The following is a 25,178-nucleotide window of genomic DNA, read 5'->3' as shown; positions in this document are numbered from 1 at the left end:
TGGGACACCTCCAGCTTTCGTATAAGATGTGATACGGGGGTGGGAGAAGGGGAAGGTAGCTGCAGCAGCCTGTTTCACCGCCTTTAGCTTGGATACGAGATGTGATCCCGGGGGGCATGGATGCTCTAGTGCTAAGCAGGGCCACCTTTTGCTTGGATGCAAGATGTCATACGGGCTGGCATGGACTCTCTAGTGCCCTGTTGCTTCAGCTTTCATAGAAGATGGGATACGGTTGGGCACGGAGGCTCCAGTTCACTGTTGTACCACCTCTGACAGATGAGCCGTCATCAGCTCCCTTCCGACAATGCTTTCAGTTTTCAGGCCCCTGGGGTTCAGCTGCAGAGCCACCGGCCGCACTGTGTTCTAATGCCAATTTGGAGCCGTTACCCCGGGCCCGGGCCTGTGGCTGCTTTGAGATGCCCATAATGAATCGCCTTGCGGGTGGTGCTACACTAACCGTAAAGCTACAGTGTCAGTCAATCGCAGCGCTTGCTTAGTGACGCACGCTAAGGAGCTGGTGGAATAAGCAGATAGGCAGGTGACAAAGCCACTGTTTTTCCAATGGCAATCTCCTAACGGTTAATTTCGGTTGGCTCTTTCGGGGTTTTCAGCACGCGGAGCTAATATTTCGGCACGAATTTTGCGTTCCGTTGTGATAAGTAAAATGCGCGCGTCTCCCTAAGGGCAAAGACTCTGCGGTTGGCGGCATAGAGATAGCGCTCAGGTTTACAGTCACGATTGGGCGGTACTATGGGTCAACCGCCACAACGGCAAGGGGGTGCGGCAGTGGAGCTGTGAGGCTCGGCGAGCCAAGCCAGGTGAGGGTCAGCGTCACCCATAGCCACCTACGTTTTTGGTGGCTAACAGCGTGGTGGGCAATGCAGCGTTCGGGTTCCGGGTAAAAATGGCGCCTTGGCGACATGTGCAGAATGTAAGAGGCCTGTAATGATTTTCTCTGGTCTTCTGTATGTGCAAACTGTTTGGGTTAAATGGACGTCCACGGGAGTGCGGTAGGGAGATTGCAGTGTGTAACGGAACTATGTTGTGCTGTGATGGTTTGAGTTTTGTCGGTTTTGAATTCTTCTCTAATTAGAGTAAAAGGCTGTGAAATGAGCGGTTAATTTGTTACAGAGCCCAGAGGGTCGGGTGTGGTAGGAAGCCTAGGCCACTAAGGTAAAAGTAGAGCGCGCCGGGCAGTAATCCGCCTAGTCGCGATGGTGGTATACGACTTTAGCTGTCACTCTACCCCCCAGTGGGTACCGGGTACTCATTGCACCGACCTCGGAAGGACAGAAGGCTGAGTCGACCCTGAGCCGGCTACCTGACGTACACGGGGTTTGAACCCGCACATCTCAGGTCGTGAAGCGAGAGCTTAGCACTGCGTACTGCTGCCCTAATGCTCTGCGCCACACGAGGCTCACAATGTAACCAGGTGCCCGTTTACATCTATAATCCTGGTCCAGTGTCTAGCTTGGAAACGAGATGGCATATAGACAGGCGTGGAGGCTCTGGTACCCTGCCGTACCGCCTCTAGCTTGGATACAAGATGTGCTACGGTGTGGTGGGGCCTGGATGCTGTAGGGCTAAGTTGGGCCACCTCTTGCTTGGATTCAGAATGTGATACGGGCGGGCATGGAATCCCTAGTGCCCTGCTGGGACACCTCCAGCTTTCGTATAAGATGTGATACGGGGGTGGGAGAAGGGGAAGGTAGCTGCAGCAGCCTGTTTCACCGCCTTTAGCTTGGATACGAGATGTGATCCCGGGGGGCATGGATGCTCTAGTGCTAAGCAGGGCCACCTTTTGCTTGGATGCAAGATGTCATACGGGCTGGCATGGACTCTCTAGTGCCCTGTTGCTTCAGCTTTCATAGAAGATGGGATACGGTTGGGCACGGAGGCTCCAGTTCACTGTTGTACCACCTCTGACAGATGAGCCGTCATCAGCTCCCTTCCGACAATGCTTTCAGTTTTCAGGCCCCTGGGGTTCAGCTGCAGAGCCACCGGCCGCACTGTGTTCTAATGCCAATTTGGAGCCGTTACCCCGGGCCCGGGCCTGTGGCTGCTTTGAGATGCCCATAATGAATCGCCTTGCGGGTGGTGCTACACTAACCGTAAAGCTACAGTGTCAGTCAATCGCAGCGCTTGCTTAGTGACGCACGCTAAGGAGCTGGTGGAATAAGCAGATAGGCAGGTGACAAAGCCACTGTTTTTCCAATGGCAATCTCCTAACGGTTAATTTCGGTTGGCTCTTTCGGGGTTTTCAGCACGCGGAGCTAATATTTCGGCACGAATTTTGCGTTCCGTTGTGATAAGTAAAATGCGCGCGTCTCCCTAAGGGCAAAGACTCTGCGGTTGGCGGCATAGAGATAGCGCTCAGGTTTACAGTCACGATTGGGCGGTACTATGGGTCAACCGCCACAACGGCAAGGGGGTGCGGCAGTGGAGCTGTGAGGCTCGGCGAGCCAAGCCAGGTGAGGGTCAGCGTCACCCATAGCCACCTACGTTTTTGGTGGCTAACAGCGTGGTGGGCAATGCAGCGTTCGGGTTCCGGGTAAAAATGGCGCCTTGGCGACATGTGCAGAATGTAAGAGGCCTGTAATGATTTTCTCTGGTCTTCTGTATGTGCAAACTGTTTGGGTTAAATGGACGTCCACGGGAGTGCGGTAGGGAGATTGCAGTGTGTAACGGAACTATGTTGTGCTGTGATGGTTTGAGTTTTGTCGGTTTTCAATTCTTCTCTAATTAGAGTAAAAGGCTGTGAAATGAGCGGTTAATTTGTTACAGAGCCCAGAGGGTCGGGTGTGGTAGGAAGCCTAGGCCACTAAGGTAAAAGTAGAGCGCGCCGGGCAGTAATCCGCCTAGTCGCGATGGTGGTATACGACTTTAGCTGTCACTCTACCCCCCAGTGGGTACCGGGTACTCATTGCACCGACCTCGGAAGGACAGAAGGCGTGGAGCCGTTACCCCGGGCCCGGGCCTGTGGCTGCTTTGAGATGCCCATAATGAATCGCCTTGCGGGTGGTGCTACACTAACCGTAAAGCTACAGTGTCAGTCAATCGCAGCGCTTGCTTAGTGACGCACGCTAAGAAGCTGGTGGAATAAGCAGATAGGCAGGTGACAAAGCCACTGTTTTTCCAATGGCAATCTCCTAACGGTTAATTTCGGTTGGCTCTTTCGGGGTTTTCAGCACGCGGAGCTAATATTTCGGCACAAATTTTGCGTTCCGTTGTGATAAGTAAAATGCGCGCGTCTCCCTAAGGGCAAAGACTCTGCGGTTGGCGGCATAGAGATAGCGCTCAGGTTTACAGTCACGATTGGGCGGTACTATGGGTCAACCGCCACAACGGGAAGGGGGTGCGGCAGTGGAGCTGTGAGGCCCGGCGAGCCAAGCCAGGTGAGGGTCAGCGTCACCCATAGCCACCTACGTTTTTGGTGGCTAACAGCGTGGTGGGCAATGCAGCGTTCGGGTTCCGGGTAAAAATGGCGCCTTGGCGACATGTGCAGAATGTAAGAGGCCTGTAATGATTTTCTCTGGTCTTCTGTATGTGCAAACTGTTTGGGTTAAATGGACGTCCACGGGAGTGTGGTAGGGAGATTGCAGTGTGTAACGGAACTATGTTGTGCGGTGATGGTTTGAGTTTTGTCGGTTTTGAATTCTTCTCTAATTAGAGTAAAAGGCTGTGAAATGAGCGGTTAATTTGTTACAGAGCCCAGAGGGTCGGGTGTGGTAGGAAGCCTAGGCCACTAAGGTAAAAGTAGAGCGCGCCGGGCAGTAATCCGCCTAGTCGCGATGGTGGTATACGACTTTAGCTGTCACTCTACCCCCCAGTGGGTACTGGGTACTCATTGCACCGACCTCGGAAGGACAGAAGGCGTGGAGCCGTTACCCCGGGCCCGGGCCTGTGGCTGCTTTGAGATGCCCATAATGAATCGCCTTGCGGGTGGTGCTACACTAACCGTAAAGCTACAGTGTCAGTCAATCGCAGCGCTTGCTTAGTGACGCACGCTAAGGAGCTGGTGGAATAAGCAGATAGGCAGGTGACAAAGCCACTGTTTTTCTAATGGCAATCTCCTAACGGTTAATTTCGGTTGGCTCTTTCGGGGTTTTCAGCACGCGGAGCTAATATTTCGGCACAAATTTTGCGTTCCGTTGTGATAAGTAAAATGCGCGCGTCTCCCTAAGGGCAAAGACTCTGCGGTTGGCGGCATAGAGATAGCGCTCAGGTTTACAGTCACGATTGGGCGGTACTATGGGTCAACCGCCACAACGGCAAGGGGGTGCGGCAGTGGAGCTGTGAGGCTCGGCGAGCCAAGCCAGGTGAGGGTCAGCGTCACCCATAGCCACCTACGTTTTTGGTGGCTAACAGCGTGGTGGGCAATGCAGCGTTCGGGTTCCGGGTAAAAATGGCGCCTTGGCGACATGTGCAGAATGTAAGAGGCCTGTAATGATTTTCTCTGGTCTTCTGTATGTGCAAACTGTTTGGGTTAAATGGACGTCCACGGGAGTGCGGTAGGGAGATTGCAGTGTGTAACGGAACTATGTTGTGCTGTGATGGTTTGAGTTTTGTCGGTTTTGAATTCTTCTCTAATTAGAGTAAAAGGCTGTGAAATGAGCGGTTAATTTGTTACAGAGCCCAGAGGGTCGGGTGTGGTAGGAAGCCTAGGCCACTAAGGTAAAAGTAGAGCGCGCCGGGCAGTAATCCGCCTAGTCGCGATGGTGGTATACGACTTTAGCTGTCACTCTACCCCCCAGTGGGTACTGGGTACTCATTGCACCGACCTCGGAAGGACAGAAGGCGTGGAGCCGTTACCCCGGGCCCGGGCCTGTGGCTGCTTTGAGATGCCCATAATGAATCGCCTTGCGGGTGGTGCTACACTAACCGTAAAGCTACAGTGTCAGTCAATCGCAGCGCTTGCTTAGTGACGCACGCTAAGGAGCTGGTGGAATAAGCAGATAGGCAGGTGACAAAGCCACTGTTTTTCTAATGGCAATCTCCTAACGGTTAATTTCGGTTGGCTCTTTCGGGGTTTTCAGCACGCGGAGCTAATATTTCGGCACGAATTTTGCGTTCCGTTGTGATAAGTAAAATGCGCGCGTCTCCCTAAGGGCAAAGACTCTGCGGTTGGCGGCATAGAGATAGCGCTCAGGTTTACAGTCACGATTGGGCGGTACTATGGGTCAACCGCCACAACGGCAAGGGGGTGCGGCAGTGGAGCTGTGAGGCTCGGCGAGCCAAGCCAGGTGAGGGTCAGCGTCACCCATAGCCACCTACGTTTTTGGTGGCTAACAGCGTGGTGGGCAATGCAGCGTTCGGGTTCCGGGTAAAAATGGCGCCTTGGCGACATGTGCAGAATGTAAGAGGCCTGTAATGATTTTCTCTGGTCTTCTGTATGTGCAAACTGTTTGGGTTAAATGGACGTCCACGGGAGTGCGGTAGGGAGATTGCAGTGTGTAACGGAACTATGTTGTGCTGTGATGGTTTGAGTTTTGTCGGTTTTGAATTCTTCTCTAATTAGAGTAAAAGGCTGTGAAATGAGCGGTTAATTTGTTACAGAGCCCAGAGGGTCGGGTGTGGTAGGAAGCCTAGGCCACTAAGGTAAAAGTAGAGCGCGCCGGGCAGTAATCCGCCTAGTCGCGATGGTGGTATACGACTTTAGCTGTCACTCTACCCCCCAGTGGGTACCGGGTACTCATTGCACCGACCTCGGAAGGACAGAAGGCTGAGTCGACCCTGAGCCAGCTACCTGACGTACACGGGGTTTGAACCCGCACATCTCAGGTCGTGAAGCGAGAGCTTAGCACTGCGTACTGCTGCCCTAATGCTCTGCGCCACACGAGGCTCACAATGTAACCAGGTGCCCGTTTACATCTATAATCCTGGTCCAGTGTCTAGCTTGGAAACGAGATGGCATATAGACAGGCGTGGAGGCTCTGGTACCCTGCCGTACCGCCTCTAGCTTGGATACAAGATGTGCTACGGTGTGGTGGGGCCTGGATGCTGTAGGGCTAAGTTGGGCCACCTCTTGCTTGGATTCAGAATGTGATACGGGCGGGCATGGAATCCCTAGTGCCCTGCTGGGACACCTCCAGCTTTCGTATAAGATGTGATACGGGGGTGGGAGAAGGGGAAGGTAGCTGCAGCAGCCTGTTTCACCGCCTTTAGCTTGGATACGAGATGTGATCCCGGGGGGCATGGATGCTCTAGTGCTAAGCAGGGCCACCTTTTGCTTTGATGCAAGATGTCATACGGGCTGGCATGGACTCTCTAGTGCCCTGTTGCTTCAGCTTTCATAGAAGATGGGATACGGTTGGGCACGGAGGCTCCAGTTCACTGTTGTACCACCTCTGACAGATGAGCCGTCATCAGCTCCCTTCCGACAATGCTTTCAGTTTTCAGGCCCCTGGGGTTCAGCTGCAGAGCCACCGGCCGCACTGTGTTCTAATGCCAATTTGGAGCCGTTACCCCGGGCCCGGGCCTGTGGCTGCTTTGAGATGCCCATAATGAATCGCCTTGCGGGTGGTGCTACACTAACCGTAAAGCTACAGTGTCAGTCAATCGCAGCGCTTGCTTAGTGACGCACGCTAAGGAGCTGGTGGAATAAGCAGATAGGCAGGTGACAAAGCCACTGTTTTTCCAATGGCAATCTCCTAACGGTTAATTTCGGTTGGCTCTTTCGGGGTTTTCAGCACGCGGAGCTAATATTTCGGCACGAATTTTGCGTTCCGTTGTGATAAGTAAAATGCGCGCGTCTCCCTAAGGGCAAAGACTCTGCGGTTGGCGGCATAGAGATAGCGCTCAGGTTTACAGTCACGATTGGGCGGTACTATGGGTCAACCGCCACAACGGCAAGGGGGTGCGGCAGTGGAGCTGTGAGGCTCGGCGAGCCAAGCCAGGTGAGGGTCAGCGTCACCCATAGCCACCTACGTTTTTGGTGGCTAACAGCGTGGTGGGCAATGCAGCGTTCGGGTTCCGGGTAAAAATGGCGCCTTGGCGACATGTGCAGAATGTAAGAGGCCTGTAATGATTTTCTCTGGTCTTCTGTATGTGCAAACTGTTTGGGTTAAATGGACGTCCACGGGAGTGCGGTAGGGAGATTGCAGTGTGTAACGGAACTATGTTGTGCTGTGATGGTTTGAGTTTTGTCGGTTTTGAATTCTTCTCTAATTAGAGTAAAAGGCTGTGAAATGAGCGGTTAATTTGTTACAGAGCCCAGAGGGTCGGGTGTGGTAGGAAGCCTAGGCCACTAAGGTAAAAGTAGAGCGCGCCGGACAGTAATCCGCCTAGTCGCGATGGTGGTATACGACTTTAGCTGTCACTCTACCCCCCAGTGGGTACTGGGTACTCATTGCACCGACCTCGGAAGGACAGAAGGCGTGGAGCCGTTACCCCGGGCCCGGGCCTGTGGCTGCTTTGAGATGCCCATAATGAATCGCCTTGCGGGTGGTGCTACACTAACCGTAAAGCTACAGTGTCAGTCAATCGCAGCGCTTGCTTAGTGACGCACGCTAAGGAGCTGGTGGAATAAGCAGATAGGCAGGTGACAAAGCCACTGTTTTTCTAATGGCAATCTCCTAACGGTTAATTTCGGTTGGCTCTTTCGGGGTTTTCAGCACGCGGAGCTAATATTTCGGCACGAATTTTGCGTTCCGTTGTGATAAGTAAAATGCGCGCGTCTCCCTAAGGGCAAAGACTCTGCGGTTGGCGGCATAGAGATAGCGCTCAGGTTTACAGTCACGATTGGGCGGTACTATGGGTCAACCGCCACAACGGCAAGGGGGTGCGGCAGTGGAGCTGTGAGGCTCGGCGAGCCAAGCCAGGTGAGGGTCAGCGTCACCCATAGCCACCTACGTTTTTGGTGGCTAACAGCGTGGTGGGCAATGCAGCGTTCGGGTTCCGGGTAAAAATGGCGCCTTGGCGACATGTGCAGAATGTAAGAGGCCTGTAATGATTTTCTCTGGTCTTCTGTATGTGCAAACTGTTTGGGTTAAATGGACGTCCACGGGAGTGCGGTAGGGAGATTGCAGTGTGTAACGGAACTATGTTGTGCTGTGATGGTTTGAGTTTTGTCGGTTTTGAATTCTTCTCTAATTAGAGTAAAAGGCTGTGAAATGAGCGGTTAATTTGTTACAGAGCCCAGAGGGTCGGGTGTGGTAGGAAGCCTAGGCCACTAAGGTAAAAGTAGAGCGCGCCGGGCAGTAATCCGCCTAGTCGCGATGGTGGTATACGACTTTAGCTGTCACTCTACCCCCCAGTGGGTACCGGGTACTCATTGCACCGACCTGGGAAGGACAGAAGGCTGAGTCGACCCTGAGCCGGCTACCTGACGTACACGGGGTTTGAACCCGCACATCTCAGGTCGTGAAGCGAGAGCTTAGCACTGTGTACTGCTGCCCTAATGCTCTGCGCCACACGAGGCTCACAATGTAACTAGGTGCCCGTTTACATCTATAATCCTGTGTAAGGAGAATTTATGTGTTTATCAAAGAGAAGACGATCCCAGATCCCGTGCAGAAGTCTGGGCCCTGGAGAAACACATCACACCAGCCTGTGCTGTATCAGATGATTTCTACTTTATTCTGAGGTGGACAAAGTATATATAACCTAAATGACATCACAGTAAAAATTAAATACCTCCAAAAATGGATAGAATATATGATAGGCTAAAATACAAATGATTAACATAAGTTACACCTTCTAGGGTGTATCTATTACATACAATGAGACCATTATGAATTCAGGAGAAAGGAATGCATGTAATGCTTTACAGACCTACCCCCTGTAATCTATAGTTTCCTGTCTATAGATATGCATACATGGGGGGTCTAGTAGACTCTCATCTTTCCTGAGAAGACATGGAGGCCTAAAGAAGGGTTATCGTTAATCCTTTCACTACTCATACTAGTATCATGCTCTACAATGCAATATAGAATAATTAACTGATACATTGATCTACAATTTTCTTAACATTCCCCACTTTAGATCAATACATCAACACAGTATAACAGTAATACACATATATAATGTCTCTACCACAGACCCCCTGGCTGAGGCCCGAAGCTTTATTACCAGGACGCCTGGGTTTACACTTCAAGACTAAGTATATAATTATTTCATATAAAAGCATTACATTGATATATATATATAAAGTCATTCCACCAATTGTACCCACAATTAGGCCCGCCCCCAAGAGAAGCTTGGCCTTGATTTATTATGAGATTGATGCTCCTTTCTTCATATATAAATGATTGTCCATCATGATATAAAATCTTATTTATCGAAGTGTCCATCAGTTATTAGAGCAATCCTCCGGTACAATCAGGACACACTGGAATCAAAATGTCACACTTCAAAATCATCAAAGTAAAATGGCGCTTCCTTCATACAACTTTTACCCATCACTTGTCAGACAGAGGTGGTCACCTGACCCAGTAAGCCATCTTGTTCTTCATCATCTTGTATATTTTGGAACATAGTTTTGGTGATGGAAGTGTTAATAAGGTTTTGTAATAGTCCTCGAATACATGGAATACAACAACAACCACAGAGTATTAGAATGGAGGCAAATACTGACATAGAGACTAATGTGGAGTATATGACTTGTGACCAGTGTCCGAACAAGTTTTCCAACCAGTCTGAATGGATGGTCTATACCAGAGTTATCAGCTAGTTCATTTTATTATGCATTTAACCCTTCCAGTGCTCAGGTATCATCTGGTGCCGTGTTATTAGGAATGATAGTACAACAATATCCTCCAATCATTTTACAAACTCTGCTAGTAACATATCAAGAGCCATTCTATTTTGCCATGCAATGAGTGTAAGGTATGTCCTAGTTGTTCCGCTAGGCCCTTGATTGCATCTCTTGTATAATTAACAAATCTCTGTTGGTTATAATATATATAATTAATCCAGTCTACATTTTTATTCACTGTTACCCACCATACGAGAAGAGACTCAAACCCCCTGCAGCCATCCGATTTCTCGTCCCATACTCGTCCGGTACCCCCCTTGGGACCCCGATGGGTCAGAGGAACCTTTGGGAGAGGTGTTCCTAGTTCTCCGGACACGGCCTTAGCTGTTGCCCTCGGAGGTCATGAGGTACACAGGCATTATCAGTTGTACCAAGCACAATCCCGTTAGGGGCTGTACCTGGCACCTGTTCTAGGCCCGGTCACCACACAACCATCACACGTCAGTGCGTGCTCTCTGTAGCTCAGGCCATATCCCAGAGACAACGTGCCCTTACGGTTCTCCTCTCCGCACAGCATCCCTCAGGCAGTCTCCCGTAGTCTGCCTTGGTCCCATTACCAGGTAGCGCGAAGCAAGTCTAACCCCAGGATCAGAGGCAACAGCAGGTATTTGGTCCCCGCTCACAGGTGGAAACAGCAAACTCAATGTATAACATGGATCACTTATCTGTGGGGGGGAAGGTACAGTTAAGAAGCTTAATCACACATTTTAGTTCATCACAGCTTGAAGACTTGTCATTAACTTTTATCTATCGTGGGGTCAAGTCTTTCTATCTCATATAATTATTAACATTCTCTATACACAATATTTACTGCATAACATTAAGATTCACACAACTACTACTACTCCAATCATCTGCAGTCGCTTGGTCCTCCAACCTTAACAACCCCCCTCAGGAATTTCTCTTATCAGGGAGAGGTGATGGAGTAAGATAAACAGAGCTTTAACTGTGGCTGGACTACTACAGAAACTGCAGCATCCTTGTGCTATCCTTCCCGTAATAGGGACACTCAGCTCTCACATGATCAACAACTTCATTATTATTATATCTTACATGACATTATCACATTGAAAACACCATTTAACAATCAAAATCACTGCAAACCAATCACAGAACTGACATGTACACAAATAACAGCAAAAATGGACGTTCCCTATTCACACAGGTTTATACTAAACTTCATTCCTGATCATCTTCATTACAGGTCTATTCATATCAAGCAAGCAGAGCATGGCTAGAGTCAGTCACACTCCCCCCCCCTCCCTTTTTCTCACTGAACTCTAAAGCTGAAAGGTGGGGGTGAGGGTGAAAGAAGCATTCCCATGTAACAGACGATTTAACCATTTGTGAGCTGACCCCACCGCACAGAGCAGCACTCAGGCCGTTGTCATCTTCCTCTAATACTACTGTAAACCTTCATTCCTTCACTGTCTGATCCCAGGACTATCTGCATCATGTAATCATCCCTTCTGTCCTGCTGCCTACTATCCCTGGTCCTTGTCAGCAACACTGTCACCCATAGCAACCTGTCGCCTCACTACCGTCACCCATAGCAACCTGTCCCCTCTGACACTTATCTGAAGGAGACCTTACATATTCCTCTGCTATGACTTAATATCCCACAGTATCATACTGACCCCATCTTATAGCACACACTTAATAAGATAGACAACATATCATCAACACACAGAGGACAGTGATGGAGGCTTCTGACTATTCCTATGCAATTCAGAGAAGGCACTAATCACTGGTGTTGTGTACTACAAGTGCAAGAATTGGGATGCCAGGTAGAAGGTACAGCTATGGGATGTAAGGAGCCAAGATGGCGTCTGGGCGGCGGCCGAAGGTATTACAGCAGGTACTAAAATGGCCGCAGGCCATGACTAGCACTAAGATGGCCGCCAGGGACGTGGCCTGACTAGGAGTACTATCAAGCCAGGCAAGCATCTAGCCACACCTTACCCCTTTGTGTGCAATGCCAACAAGTCCCTCATCTGACACATCTATAATAATCTTTGTGTATAGCGCCAACATATCCCGCAGCGCTTACATAGACAGGGGGATACAGAAAGACAAAAGGACAAACATTACAGAACCACGGTTACATAGTAATCAGCTGATGGAGACAATAGGGGTGAGGGTCCGGCTCCAACGAGCTTACATACTACAGGTAATGGGGTGATACAGAAGGTAAGTGAAGAGTGAGGGATGCTATACACACAGACAATGGTCAGACATTTAGCCGTGTGACAGCAGAAACAGTATGACTGCAGGGCTGGTTTATGATGGCTAGCAGGGATTGCAGTCAATAAGTCAGGGAGCAGATCTACCAGTATGGCGCTCGTCACTCCTTCTATAGAAGTTACACTCAGAGCTCTCCCAGCATCCCCCATGTGTCGGACGGCGCCCCCTCCTGGTCTTATACTCCCTTCTGCATTGTTTAGCACAAATAATACAAGACAAAAATTTTTTTTAGAGTAGTTTGTAAACCCCTAGGCTGTGAACACTGTCCATATGAGTACTACCATCCCCCCTGTTGAGACATGACACAGGCCATGGCTCAAAACTGCTGCACATCTGAAGAACAATTTAGGTAAGATAGCTTTTTTTTTTTTTTTTTTTTTTTAACGGAGATGTACAGTCCATCTACAAGAGTGTATTCAGCATCTACAAGAGATACATCCTGCAGATCTGGTCTGGATAACACCTTATGTGCCATCTCTCCTAGACAGTTGTGTGGAGGACCGTCTGAAGAAATGGGCAGTAAGGTAGATGGATGGAGCGTAGTACATCCCAAGGTTGTCAGGTGTGGCTGTGAGCAGTAGTGTCCTGCAGGGGGATGTTTAGAAGGACTAAGATACGAGTATAACTAACTGCGTGCGGTACTCAGTGTGTGGGGGGACAGCACTATAGTGGCAGAAGGTCTGACTACCGCTTGTACACAGGCTGGGAGCGCTCGGCCACTGGATCTAGTCTGCTTCCCACCGTGTTCCTGAGTTAACACAGAGGTGATATATCCTTCTCCTGAGTCAACAGTTAGCACAAAGGGCTTGCTGTAGTTCAGCAGCCCCCCAGACTGATGTGCCCACCAGAGTCTGTTTTAACCTGACAAAGGCTTCCTCAGAGGCCCATCTCACTGGATCCGGTCAACTGCAGCCAGAAGTTCATCACAGATGAGTCTGGTAAGAAGCGCTGTCAGAGATGCAGAATTTGAGATCCAGGAGCTGTAGAAGTTTGTCTGTTACGATCGTGTGGGCAGGCAAAGCACGGAACCCACATGATCATGACCAAAGGGGACGCACACGGGTATCACCAGGGTCACACGGGACTCACACCGGTTTCAGGCAACTGACCCTGTGCTACAAGGGAGGATGACAGTGGCCCTACCTAAGCGGGGACATTGCCCTAATAAGGGCAGCCCAGCGGTCTTCGGATCTGGGCCCTAGCTGATCCTAGGAGTCACACACCAGAACAGGATGCATTCACATGCCACATGACAGACCCAGAATACACTGCATACAACATGCAACCACTAGTAACAGATTGGAAGCTGAATATAAATACCAGGTATTAGTTGACATGTTGTACAATATGTTGAAACTAGCAGGCCACTTCATGGCTCCTGGTTATACTGCTAGTCCCTACACTAACCAGGAGTCCAGCAGAACCGGACACCGTTCACACCGCACGCTGCAACAGGACAGGACACCGATAGCAGGACACACAGCAAGCTAACACAAAACTGACAGAATTTAAACGTACAAATGGACATGAACCAGATCACACTGCAACCCTCACCAGACAAGCATTCATAACTGCTCGCCTGAGGGGCCATATAGACTGACCAGGGGATTGGCTAGCAGACAGCACCACACCCAGCCAGCTCAATCATTAACCCTGTGAGTACTGTGCTGCTGGAAACACAATAGAACAACAAATCCCAGCAGCACACGTAACATTGTCATTCCCAAAGAGGACATCATTTGCTCATAGTTTTGGGACCTCCAGAGTTGCTTGCCTACCTTCATCTGACAGGTTATACCCCAAATATTTAACTGTTTGCTGACAATATTGGAGTTTCTACATGTTTACTTTATGGCTTTGCTCATAAATAAACCTCAAGAGTGCGACTGTGTCCCCCCACAATTCTCTCCACTGTCTGCTGCTGGCTACCAACATACAGTAGTAGCTGACTACCTCTAAGAGGCTGGAACTGCGCTAAGTGTGCTGACATAGCCTGGGAGAAAATTGTTGGAGGTTCACAGCAGCCCTGAGGTACTCTGGTGAAGGTATACCTAATTTTATCATAATATCTCATCTCAACACATTTACTGGACATATTCAAGACTACATAATCTGACATTCACAGGCTTATTTGTCTCTAGGACTGTTATAACTGGTTCAGAGAGGGATTCCCTGTGGGTCCGGCCATTAACCCCTCTTACCAGGATATGACTATTAATACATTTTACATTGGCTACATATTGGGATGTATTAATGCCCTGGTCGCTCCTGAGCCCACCAGGAAAGTAATCATCCGCCCATTCACCTGGAGATCTATCTCAGGCAGTGGAGATTGCCATGAGATCCTCCAAGTGTTGTACATCGACCCCTCCTAGTCATTTTTCCCCAAGGTGGCTGAGAACATTCGTTCTCTGGACATCCTCGGGCAATATGACCAGATTTCCCACAATTCCAACACACAATTGAGTCCCTGAACGGCACCCGACCTCTGCTTCTCCCTCTACCTCTACTTCCACGTCCTCTCGCTGTCCAATGACCTCTCTGACTTTCCTGAACCATTGCAGCACATTCTTCCCCCTGTATAAAAACTCTCACTCTCTCACCCTTCTTTCCCTTCTCTTTGTAAAATTTTTCCGCATGTTTTGCATACTCCAAAACATCCTGCAATGATCCTGTTCTAAGGGTAACCATATGCTTCGTTATATAACCTCCTATTTCTTAAGTCCACTTACAAACGCATTCTTTAACTGCTGATTATATGCAGCGTTAGGATCATCCCTCTCTTCCTGATTTCCCTCTGGTGCCTCTAGTCCGCTATAGATGTTAAATACTTCCTTCAGTCTGTGATAATACTGATCTACATCCTCATCATCTCTCTGAGTACATCTATTTATTTCCACCCAATTCGTCCTTCTAGCCCACCTATTCCTACATCTTTGAATTAAATTGTTTGTTCTCTCTACTAAATCCTGATTATCATGTGGAAGGGGTCTACCATCTCCTCCCCTCCCATTCCAATTGCCTTCTACAGAACTCCAATCTGGCCCTAGAATTCTTCTAGCTGCTCTCTCTATTTCTTCCCCATTCAATTTATAACTTCTCATTAACCCTCTAAATTGTTCATCAAACTGTCGAGGGTCTATTTTTATACGGGCGTGACAGTTTGGGGCTTCTTTTAACCAGACTTCAGCAGCGGATAATCCGTATTTCTGCTGATCTTTTAGTTGATTTTGTCCGTATTTTATCACATAATTCTTTACAACTAGGACTTTTAATTTATTTATTTATTCCACTCATCTCAATCACTCACACATTCGCTTCATGCAATATAAGACAGCAATACAAATAGTACATTATGTTAGTAGGCGGCCGCCCTCTTCATATTCTTAGTTACTCTATAACACAATATCAAAGAGAAAGTAATAGAAAGATAAGAAGTAAAGTTCCTGGACACCCCTGTGTCCCATGACGTCATCTAACCACTTTTTACGTGTCGTACGGAGTTAATTCTTTCCTGTAGCCTTCTCACAATGGCTATGGTCTCACATAGACTACTGCTATTGCCCCTTTGGCAACCCATTCGTCTATACTTCTCATTTACCTTACACATTTCACATAGACTACTGCTATTGTCCCTTCGTCTATGATTGCCTCTCATTTACAATACACATTGTAAATTCTACTAACACTAAAGTATACAGAAGAAGAAGAAGAGAGAAGAGAAGTTTAACCATTGTTATACTTACTACACGTTATCTGGGAGGCTTCTAAATTCTCCGGCTAGTTCGGAAAAACGTCACTGTTTCAGACAGGATGCCCGACTGGCCTCTAATTACGTCTAAGCAAGACGGAGGTCTTTTAATGATCGGAGAGTACTTCAGACCCACCTTTTCACAGCCAGGCTGTCCTCTCCCTCTGCAGTGAGTGATTCCGGCTCGAAGGACCAAAAATGTAAGGAGAATTTATGTGTTTATCAAAGAGAAGACGATCCCAGATCCCGTGCAGAAGTCTGGGCCCAGGAGAAACACATCACCAGCCTGTGCTGTATCAGATGATTTCTACTTTATTCTGAGGTGGACAAAGTATATATATCCTAAATGACATCACAGCAAAAAGTATATACCTTCAAGATGAATAAGATTTATAATTGGCTAAGACAAAAAATGATTAACATAAGTTACACCTTCTAGGGTGTATCTATTACATACAATGAGACCATTATGAATTCAGGAGAAAGGAATGCATGTAATGCTTTACAGACCTACCCCCTGTAATCTATAGTTTCCTGTCTATAGATATGCATACATGGGGGGTCTAGTAGACTCTCATCTTTCCTGAGAAGACATGGAGGCCTAAAGAAGGGTTATATTTAACCCTTTCACTACTCATACTAGTATCATGCTCTACAATGCAATATAGAATAATTAACTGATACATTGATCTACAATTTTCTTAACAACGGGTTCATGCACATGACAATGCTGCATGTATGGCAGTACATGGAGTCCCACAGAGTCCCTATTATAGATCTATAGGCTTTGTGGTCTGAAACATGGGCAATCTGAGGGGACTTTCATATACCCCCCTATCGCCAGCCACAGCATAGAACTGTGGGGCATTAACCCCTTAAGGCCATTTTTTCTTTTTTAAATTTTGGTTTCTCCTCTCCACTTTTAAAAACTCTTTTATTTTTCCATTGCCAGAGCTGTTTGAGGACTTGTTTTTTTTGTGGGGAGAATTATATTTTTCAATAGTATTATCGAATGTACTATATAATATACTGAAAATAGTTTTAAAATTTCTACCTTGATTGTAGCAGCCTGTTTCACCGCCTTTAGCTTGGATACGAGATGTGATACCGGGGGGGGGGGGGGGGGGGGGCATGGATGCTCTAGTGCTAAGCAGGGCCAAACTTTTGCTTGGATGCAAGATGTCATACGGGCTGGCATGGACTCTCTAGTGCCCTGTTGCTCCAGCTTTCATAGAAGATGTGATACGGTTGGGCACGGAGGCTCCAGTTCACTGCTGTAGCACCTCTGACAGATGAGCCGTCATCAGCTCCCTTCCGACAATGCTTTCAGTTTTCGGGCCCCTGGGGTTCAGCTGCAGCGCCACCGGCCGCACTGTGTTCTAATGCCAATTTGGAGCCATTACCCTGGGCCCGGGCCTATGGCTGCTTTGAGATGCCCATAATGAATCGCCTTGCGGGTGGTGCTACACTAACCGTAAAGCTACAGTGTCAGTCAATCGCAGCGCTTGCTTAGTGACGCACGCTAAGGAGCTGGTGGAATAAGCAGATAGGCAGGTGACAAAGCCACTGTTTTTCCAATGGCAATCTCCTAATGGTTAATTTCGGTTGGCTCTTTCGGGGTTTTCAGCACGCGGAGCTAATATTTCGGCACGAATTTTGCGTTCTGTTGTGATAAGTAAAATGCGCGCGTCTCCCTAAGGGCAAAGACTCTGCGGTTGGCGGCATAGAGATAGTGCTCAGGTTTACAGTCACGATTGGGCGGTTCTATGGGTCGACCGCCACAACGGCAAGGGGGGTGTGGCAGTGGAGCTGTGAGGCCCGGCGAGCCAAGCCAGGTGAGGGTCAGCGTCACCCATAGCCACCTACGTTTTTGGTGGCTAACAGCGTGGTGGGCAGTGCAGCGTTCGGGTTCCGGGTAAAAATGGCGCCTTGGCGACATGTGCAGAATGTAAGAGGCCTGTAATGATTTTCTGTGGTCTTCTGTATGTGCAAACTGTTTGGGTTAAATGGACGTCCACGGGAGTGCGGTAGGGAGATTGCAGTGTGTAACGGAACTATGTTGTGCGGTGATGGTTTGAGTTTTGTCGGTTTTGAATTATTCTCTAATTGGAGTAAAAGGCTGTGAGATGAGCCGTTCATTTATTACAGAGCCCAGAGGGTTGGGTGTGGTAGGAAGCCTAGGCCACTAAGGTAAAAGTAAAGCGCGCTGGGCAGTAATCCACCTAGCTGGATGGCGGTATGCCTTTAGCTGTCACTTTACCCCCCAGTGGGCCCAGTGGGTACTCATTGCACCGACCTCGGAAGGATAGAAGGCTGAGTCGACCCTGAGCCGGCTACCTGACGTACGTGGGGATTGAACCCGCACATCTCAGGTCGTGAGCGAGAGCTTAGCATTGCAGCACTACCACTGCCCTAATGCTCTGCGCCACACGAGGCTCACAATGTAACTACGTGCCCGTTTACATCTATAATCCTGGTCCAGTGTCTAGCTTGGAAACGAGATGCCATATAGACAGGCGTGGAGGCTCTGGTACCCTGCTGTACCGCCTCTAGCTTGGATACAAGATGTGCTACGGTGTGGTGGGGCATGGATGCTGTAGTGCTAAGTTGGGCCACCTCTTGCTTGGATTCAGAATGTGATACGGGCGGGCATGGAATCCCTAGTGCCCTGCTGGGACACTCCAGCTTTCGTATAAGATGTGATACGGGGGTGGGAGAAGGGGAAGGTAGCTGCAGCAGCCTGTTTCACCGCCTTTAGCTTGGATACGAGATGTGATCCCGGGGGGGCATGGATGCTCTAGTGCTAAGCAGGGCCACCTTTTGCTTGGATGCACGATGTCATACGGGCTGGCATGGACTCTCTAGTGCCCTGTTGCTCCAGCTTTCATAGAAGATGGGATACGGTTGGGCACGGAGGCTCCAGTTCACTGCTGTACCACCTCTGACAGATGAGCCGTCATCAGCTCCCTTCCGACAATGCTTTCAGTTTTCAGGCCCCCGGGGTTCAGCTGCAGCGCCACCGGCCGCACTGTGTTCTAATGCCAATTTGGAGCCGTTACCCCGGGCCCGGGCCTGTGGCTGCTTTGAGATGCCCATAATGAATCGCCTTGCGGGTGGTGCTACACTAACCGTAAAGCTACAGTGTCAGTCAATCGCAGCGCTTGCTTAGTGATGCACGCTAAGGAGCTGGTGGAATAAGCAGATAGGCAGGTGACAAAGCCACTGTTTTTCCAATGGCAATCTCCTAACGGTTAATTTCGGTTGGCTCTTTCGGGGTTTTCAGCACGCGGAGCTAAGATTTCGGCGCAAATTTTGCGTTCTGTTGTGATAAGGAAAATGCGCGCGTCTCCCTAAGAGCAAAGACGCTGCGGTTGGCGGCATAGAGATAGTGCTCAGGTTTACAGTCACGATTGGGCGGTACTATGGGTCGACCGCCACAACGGCAAGGGGGTGCGGCAGTGGAGCTGTGAGGCCCGGCGAGCCAAGCCAGGTGAGGGTCAGCGTCACCCATAGCCACCTACGTTTTTGGTGGCTAACAGCGTGGTGGGCAGTGCAGCGTTCGGGTTCCGGGTAAAAATGGCGCCTTGGCGACATGTGCAGAATGTAAGAGGCCTGTAATGATTTTCTGTGGTCTTCTGTATGTGCAAACTGTTTGGGTTAAATGGACGTCCACGGGAGTGCGGTAGGGAGATTGCAGTGTGTAACGGAACTATGTGAGCAGAAAATAGAGATGGAGGGGAGCTACTACCGCTAAAATTTTCTTCTTTATTGAATAAAACAAAGCATACAGCTCACAGGTACACGCTGAACGCTTTTCGGCAAAAAGCCTTTGTCAGCAGCTATGAGGTATGGAGTGCATAAGACATTTATAGACCAAATACAAATTAAAATCAAAGGAGAGATACCTGTGTATGTTAGCTTGTCAGGGAGAAAAATGGTTGAGGGATGGTATAGAGCAGTGGTGGCGAACCTATGGCACGCGTGCCAGAGGCGGCACGCAGAGCCCTACCTGCTGGCACGCGCCGCCATCGGCCGCTCACCACCTTAGTGAATGCCTGCAGGGGCCGCGGCTCCCCTGTTGACATTCACTCAGCGCTGCTATCTGTGCTGATGCCGGTGTGCACCAGGATCCTCCTCCCCCGTCCCCCGTCCCCCGACGTCTCCTACTTTGGTTCCGCAAGAGCAGGGGGAGAAGGCATCCAACAGAAGCACACTGCTTTCAGTGTGCACCTGAGAGCAAGCAGGAGAGGAGCGGCGCTCCTACGAGGAGGAGGGGTAAGTATGTGGGGCAGGGGGCAGGTATTCTGACTGCTGGGAGAGGCGGGGGGGGGAGACATTCTTACTGCTGGGAGAGGCGGGGGGGGAGACATTCTTACTGCTGGGAGAGGCGGGGGGGGAGACATTCTTACTGCTGGGAGAGGCGGGGGGGGAGACATTCTTACTGCTGGGAGAGGCGGGGGGGGGAGACATTCTTACTGCTGGGAGAATCGCTGGGGGGGAGGGGGAGACATTCTTACTGCTGGGAGAATCGCTGGGGGGGAGGGGGAGACATTCTTACTGCTGGGAGACTCGCTGGGGGGGGGAGGGGGAGACATTCTGACTGCTGGGAGAATCGCTGGGGGGGGGAGACATTCTGACTGCTGGGAGAATCGCTGGGGGGGAGGGGGAGACATTCTGACTGCTGGGGGAATCGCTGGGGGGGGATGGGAGACATTCTGACTGCTGGGAGAATCGTTGGGGGGGGATGGGAGACATTCTGACTGCTGGGAGAATCGCTGGGAGGGGGATGGGAGACATTCTGACTGCTGGGGGAATCGCTGAGGGGGGATGGGAGACATTCTGACTGCTGGGGGAATCGCTGGGGGGGGGATGGGAGACATTCTGACTGCTGGGGGAATCGCTGAGGGGGGGGATGGGAGACATTCTGACTGCTGGGGGAATCGCTGGGGGGGGGATGGGAGACATTCTGACTGCTGGGGGAATCGCTGGGGGGGGGGATGGGAGACATTCTGACTGCTGGGAGAATCGCTGGGGGGGGATGGGAGACATTCTGACTGCTGGGAGAATCGCTGGCGGGGGAGCGGAGGCATGACTGCTGGGAGAATCGTTGGGGGGAGGCATTATGACTGCTGGGAGAATCACTGGGGGGGAGGGGGGGCATGGTGACTGCCAAGAAAATCGCTGTGGGGGAAGGGGGGCATGCAGACTGCCAGGAGAACCGCTGGGGGGGAGCCATTATGACTGCTGGGGGAACCGCTTGGGGAGAGGGGGGCATTATTATTGCTGGCGGACAGCTGGGGGTGGCATTGTGACTGCTGGTGGACCACTGGGGGGGTATTATGACTGCTGGGGGGGGAGCGGGCATTATTACTGCTGGGGGACCGCTGGGGTATGTCACTCTTATTACTAATGGGGGGGGGGTGTCACTATTAGTACTGCTGTGGGATGTCACTATTACCGCTGGGGTATGTTTACATGCGGCAGAAATGGGCAGGGCTGTTTCAGAATAGACCGGGTGCAGATTTTGACTGCTTTTTAGATGCAGAAACGCTGCAGAATTTTCCACAGAAATCTCCGCTGAGGACATTCTGCAGTATTTCCGCATCCAAAAAGCAGTCAGAATCTGCACCCGGTCTATTCTGAAACAGCCTTGTCCTTTTTATAACGACGGGGGTAAAATCATACATTGTGATAAGCCCCGCCCCCTGACATGTTGGCACTTTGCGATACATAAGTGGGTTTTGGGTTGTAGTTTGGGCACTCGGTCCCTAAAAGGTTCGCCATCACTGGTATAGAGGGTGTGTTCAAGAGCTAATTACAACACATGTTACAACCAGCATACAGAGATTTGTGGCAGGAGGATTCAAAACAGACAGATAGAGAAACAAGTATGCATGTGGATATCTGGGAAACAATACTTCAATACATTTACATAGCGATAAATAGGTAAAGAATCTAAGGGGGGAAAAAAAGAAAGAAAGAGAAAAAAAAAAAAAACCAATTTAAAAAAAAAAAATTTTTTATATCTTTTCTTTTTCTCTCCCATTCTTATCTCTTTTTTCAAATATATAGTTGCACAAGCTGTTTCCGCATAATCATAAAGCGATTGCAGGGTATATAAATTCACCAGAGTTTCAAGAGAAAAAAACAAGACAAAAAAAAAAAAAATTACACATATATATATATACACATTTTCTTCTTTCTTTTTTACCTATACTCCCCCCTTACTGTTTGTTAATAAACACAGAATAAATCCGTTCTATAATTCATACCAAATGGGAATCTAGTATTTAGTTCCAAAATCCAATACGCTTCCCTGCGAAGAATATCCTTCATTTCTACTTTTTGTTTCCTATTTTTCCAAACTCTGTCTATACCCAAACATGAGAATTTTTTGTTTCACCACCATGTTTTAGAATGAAGTGATTTGCAACCCCTGATTTTCCTAATAGATTTTTTTTGGATGTCCCTCAGGTGTTCTGCTATTCTAGTATGTAATCTCCTAGAGGTGCATCCTACATAAAGTAAATTACATAGGGTGCATACTATTATATAGATTATTCCACTAGTTTTACAGTTAATAAAGCTATTGATTTTGTATTTTTTGTTGTTCTGGGGGTTATTGAATTCCCTAGATTTATTAAGGGTGTACTGACAACAACCACAACGTGGGTCAGCACATTTAAAAAATCCATTAATATTAATCCAATTGTTTTTGGGTTTCTGACATATGAAATTCTTAGATACCCTGTCTCCAATAGTACGATTTCTGCGAGAGGTACATAACACGCCTTTGTCTAAGATAGATTTTAAATCGTCATCCTGTTTTAAAATTGGAAGATAGGAGAAAAATAATTTTCTTATCTGTGGGAATTCCCTACTGTATGGTGTAGTGAAGACAATTTTGTTGGATATACCATCAGATAAATCTTTATCCTTATATAATAATGTCTTTCTGTCCATTTTATTAACCTTGTCCCTAGCATTATTCAAAGTTTCTGAGTTATAACTTCTATTCGCCAAGCGGGTACAGATTTGGTTTGCTGATATATTATAACTTGATGTATTGGTACATATACGTTTTGCCCTAATGAATTCCGTAAGTGGTATGGCATTAATTGTATGTCGGGGGTGACAACTAGTCGCTTTAAGTATCGTGTTGCCACTGCTGGGTTTACGGTATACTGAAGCATTGATACTGTCCCTAGAGCAACTGACCTCTAATAGGAGATCCAGGAAATTAATTTTGTTCTGATCACTGTTGATGGTAAACTGTAAGTTGCAATTGTTCTTATTGACATAACTCAGGAATTCTAATAATTCTGAGTGGGCACCAGAAATGGTGACATCATGGGAATGGAGAGATCCCTGTCTCCAAATAATAATGATGTCATCCAAGTATCTGGCATACCACACCACGCTGTCAATGAATGGATTAGATATAGAGAAAATATAAGATTCTTCCCACCAAGCCATATAAAGTACTTTCACAGTGGTGACTTGGATTAAAAAATATAATTTTTATTTTGAACTTTTTAAAAATGCACATATAGGGGCACAACACATAAAACAACAAAAACAAAAAAAGTAAGTAAGGGGCGTGGTAAATACCATCCAACCACACCGTCACTAAAGATGGGCATCCAATTGTGCTGTGTGTGTGGGTGTTTGTGTGATCTGGTCACCGGCGACCACGAAGTTTTTTTGTCCTGCTTAAAGCCGGTAATGTATGAAGCAGGGGTATATTGGTACTTGGGGTTTGTAAGATTATCCCCAGTTGTTTTGGTCTTTTTTATTTATAAAGCCCACACACCGTAGATGGATGCAATTTTTAGTGATTTGAACGTTCGTTTCTTCACAATTCTTTTTTGCCCCCCCCCCCTTTTTTTTCAAAGGAGGGTAGAGGTACCTGACCAATTCCTAAATGGATAGTCGGAATTGGCCTTGGCCGTAGGGATCATCTCCCGAGGTTGCTAGATATGTATGATGCCAACCTCCAGAGAGAGTCTCCCGGTTAGTATAGGACGGCCTCGCCTCTATAGATAAGGGTCGTAGTGTAAATACTTGACCCAAGCGTATTCGAATTTCCCTTTTTAGTATGCTGATTCTCGTATTTAATTGCTCGACGCGTTTCACCACTTCAATTCTCGTGGATCATCAGGAGCATTATAAATCGGGATTGAGTAGAGACAGTATAGATGATATCATGAGGTCACCAATAGACCAATTGATAAAGAAACGAATATCTTAATTTTTGGAGGGCCTGTTCATGCAGCAGGTTTCTCAAAGGATCGGGTCTAGCCTGGGTAGAAAGTTCGATACTCAAATTTCTCTTATTGACAAAAGCAATAATTTGAGATTTGCCAGAGATAGCATATCCTAATGACCCAAATCAGCCTTGAATGCGAATGTCTGGCGTGGGGTGTTCAGGACTGATACGGGAATGTTCAAGCTGCTACTACTCACAGAAACATACCATAGGGATGCAGTATTATGCTGTGAGTAAAGTAGTATTGGAGCAATCCGTCTCTGTCCAGAGATAGGATAGCCGGTTCGTCCTATGCAATATGCATACTGGGACGCTATGCCGGTATCGCAAGGGTTTTTGTGCCTGTGCTTATTCAGGACACATATCCCCAGGTGAGGAAAAGGAGAGAAGCACTAGCCCCCTGCTTCTCTATAGAGAACACCCCGTTCACCAATCTGCTGCTTCTTTGGCTATCACATAAACAGACTAGTGGTTTACTAGCCCGTTACATGTAGGAGCTTATCTAACAGAACCCGCCCGAGTTTCTTTTCCCAGAGTGTCAGAATTGACAGAAGAAAAGGATGGATACAAGATGAAAATAACAAAAGTTGGTGTCCATAGCCCAGATGGTAGGCTAGGGAATGAGCTCTGGATGCAGGGTGCTTGCCTTATATAGTGCAGTGCCCTCCTTCAAGAGGGTGTGATCAATTTGTCCACCTATCAAGATAGACTACGCCCCCTTGTGTACACATCATGTGGATGGGAAGGGCTCATTTGTTATTATTAGACTCCATGTAAACCCAGCACTGGATCGGGAGTCCTCAATGGTTACTGGAGTGTGGGTCCTCTGATGTTGTGGAAACGATCGTCCCTCAGGGCTCCTCTCCACTGGCGACGGCGATAATCGCAATGCCAAGATCGCATCGCATCGCCGCAAAACCGCAAGTTTGCGATTGCGCTGCGATGCGACGCGACATCCGCCCTGCCATTACGCTGTGTGTGCGAGAGAAAAACGCAAAACGCTGAAACAATCCCCCTGCTGCGATTTTTAATCCTCGCATCGCAGCCTGCCCCCAAACATCGCCAATGGAAAGGCTGTCACAGAACCACACGTGCAGGACCTTCCCCCGAGAGCCCGCACTCTCGCATCGCACTGAAAACGCACAACTATGTCGCCAGTG

General features: G+C 48.5%; 3 long non-coding RNA genes across 3 annotated transcripts in view; 1 reads left to right on the top strand and 2 right to left on the bottom strand.

Annotated features, from left to right (window-relative positions):
- LOC136628082 (uncharacterized) overlaps window positions 1-25,178 on the bottom strand; it is a 407,320-nt gene that overhangs the window by 191,430 nt on the left and 190,712 nt on the right. The window lies entirely within an intron of this gene.
- Window positions 1-25,178, top strand: part of LOC136628087 (uncharacterized) — a 90,457-nt gene that overhangs the window by 53,275 nt on the left and 12,004 nt on the right. The window lies entirely within an intron of this gene.
- Window positions 8,555-12,381, bottom strand: LOC136628069 (uncharacterized). The gene is made up of 2 exons (XR_010792844.1): window positions 11,312-12,381; window positions 8,555-11,280 (listed from the first exon to the last, which is right to left on the bottom strand). It is a non-coding gene; the product is annotated as an uncharacterized lncRNA (long non-coding RNA).

The sequence above is a fragment of the Eleutherodactylus coqui genome, chromosome 1, assembly GCF_035609145.1.
Source record: "Eleutherodactylus coqui strain aEleCoq1 chromosome 1, aEleCoq1.hap1, whole genome shotgun sequence".
Lineage (NCBI taxonomy): Eukaryota > Metazoa > Chordata > Amphibia > Anura > Eleutherodactylidae > Eleutherodactylus > Eleutherodactylus coqui.
This window is presented reverse-complemented; position numbering and strand designations above follow the sequence as displayed.